We start from the raw sequence: 2500 nt of genomic DNA, 5'->3' as shown, positions 1-2500 counted from the left end.
CCCTACTGTACTATAATGACAATAACACATTACTGTACTGTAAACATCACAGCCCTACTATAATGACAATAACACATTACTGTACTGTAAACATCACAGCCCTACTGTAATGACAATAACACATTACTGTACTGTAAACATCACAGCCCTACTGTAATGACAATAATTGGGCTTGACATCAAGGCTTGTCCTGTTGTTCGGACAAGTGCACTTGTCCGTTTTGGACGAGTGTCTCTTGGTTTCACTCTTCTCTGTGAGGCTCTTCTCTGTGAGGCTCTTCTCTGTGAGAGGCTCTTCTCTGTGAGGCTCTTCTCTGTGAGGCTCTTCTCTGTGAGAGGCTCTTCTCTGTGAGAGGCTCTTCTCTGTGAGGCTCTTCTCTGTGAGGCTCTTCTCTGTGAGGCTCTTCTCTGTGAGGCTCTTCTCTGTGAGGCTCTTCTCTGTGAGGCTCTTCTCTCTGTGAGGCTCTTCTCTGTGAGGCTCTTCTCTGTGAGGCTCTTCTCTGTGAGGCTCTTCTCTGTGAGGCTCTTCTCTGTGAGGCTCTTCTCTGTGAGGCTCTTCTCTGTGAGGCTCTTCTCTGTGAGGCTCTTCTCTGTGAGGCTCTTCTCTGTGAGGCTCCGAGCAGCCAAAGATATTGTCTGGCTTTCCTAATGATCACCTCTCCAGTGTTGTTAAAATGTCTGTGATCTTTAAGACGTACATAGCCTACATTTAATGTATTCCAAAGACTCAGACCTTCAGGAAGGTATAAATGTCTGCGTCCCGAAACGTCACGGCGTCTCCGTCAGGATATCGTTTGATCAGGACGGAGCCCGCAGCCCGCAGCCTGCAGCCCGCAGCCTGCAGCCTGCAGCCTGCAGCCCGCAGCCTGCAGCCCGCAGCCTGCTGAGGTATCTGGATGTCTGGGGTTTGGCCTCATGGATGGAAATGTGGCTTTTTTTTTCAACACTGTGCGTTTCCTTCATACGTTTTGAGACTAGTCGTTTAGTCTGTTACAAATATACGTTTCAAAACATGTTTAACTCGCAGCCCATTTAGGCTGAATTCTGACAGTTGTCTGAAATTCATATGTTTCCGTATCAGTGGTGCTCAATATTTCATGTCAAGGACCCCAATAATTATCTGTAATTGGCCTCCGAAAATACGTTGTTCCAGGGAAGCAAAGATTTGAGAGCAAAACGTTTGTTCTGAAAAAACATATATTCCAAATTTGCGCCACGTTTTCACGATTTTTCAAAAATAGCAGATCTACAAGCTCGTAGCGCGCCACTCGGTAACCTATATACGATATACCCTTCCATTGACACATGCTTTTTTTTAGGGGCGCTAGGCTAGCCCCTCCTATAAACCGGTTTAATGTTTGACTTTAGTTCAACATTTGTTTAGTAAACGCCATTGACAACGAAGGGAAAACTTATGTCATAATGTCCCTCATTACGTCATATTGTCTCTTTATTGTTAATGGCGTTTAATGTCTGTGTTTGCACCGTTTGTTTTACATCACCATTACATCACCTCATCAACATGAGTTAGACTTTATAACATGTTAGCGCCGCTCACTTCACACGGGTGTGATTTGTAGACCCTGCGTTGAATCAAATCCCATGAAACTTCACAATATAAGCTTGTTTCTTATTATTTCCCAACAATAATCATTGTGACCACCGTGGCGCGCTACGAGCTTGTAGGTCTGCTATTTTTGAAAAATCGTACGAATGCGGCACAGATCTTTGAATATATATATATATATTCTTTCAGAGCGAACGTTTTTATTTATTTCAACGTCAGGCCTAAAAGTGTTAAGGTGTGTTTACTTTCAAAACACATAAATGTTAATCAAGGTGATGGATCGGTCGCACGCACCAAGATTGTTATTCTTGCATTGTGAATTAAAAGTGAATTAAATACAACATCCTATTGTCCTAATCCTATCCATCCTTCATCAGTGCCACTCCCTCCCTCTTCACTCAGAAACTCTTCACCATGCAAGAATGAAACCCATAGCTGTCTTGGTGTATGTGCGACCCGCCGACCCTTCGCCTGTATTTCCATTATTATTTCCCATAACCCTTCGTCCATATCACTGATCATCGTCATGCTCACATTATACAGCCTCCGTTTACTAACAGCTGCAGGCCTGTAGGATATTTCTCCGTAATGTGCAATTCCATCACGAGGAGTATAGTCGACGAGAAATCTATGAAAATCTGGGAACTAAATCGTTGCCAAGAAATCTCTTCACCAATGTGTTTCTAAATGTGTCTAAAAGTTTGAAATTCAACTCCTGTGGGAAATTGAGTTAATTAGCATAATATGTGACCATACCCATAACATCCATAAGGCCAAAAAGTCAAAGTTTCCAAACTTTAAGTGACATAATTATGAAACTTTTTCACGATTCTGAATCCATTCCAAGCATTAGTTTTTCACAAAAAAACACTTCTTGGGCTAAATTAGGCCATATCCACTTCCAATGTGCTGACCTCATCACGTTTGTGATGAC

At 42.7% G+C, this 2500-nt stretch overlaps 2 protein-coding genes across 5 annotated transcripts in view; both read right to left on the bottom strand.

Moving 5' to 3' along the window:
* ctsz (cathepsin Z) overlaps positions 1-2500 on the bottom strand; it is a 471668-nt gene that overhangs the window by 215449 nt on the left and 253719 nt on the right. The gene's annotated exons all lie outside the window — the stretch shown is intronic.
* The window catches only part of mxra8a (matrix-remodelling associated 8a), a 30244-nt gene that overhangs the window by 26573 nt on the left and 1171 nt on the right, over positions 1-2500 (bottom strand). The gene's annotated exons all lie outside the window — the stretch shown is intronic.

The sequence above is a fragment of the Protomyctophum bolini genome, assembly GCF_963924005.1.
Source record: "Protomyctophum bolini genome assembly, chromosome: 20".
NCBI classification, from domain to species: Eukaryota; Metazoa; Chordata; class Actinopteri; order Myctophiformes; family Myctophidae; genus Protomyctophum; species Protomyctophum bolini.
This window is presented reverse-complemented; position numbering and strand designations above follow the sequence as displayed.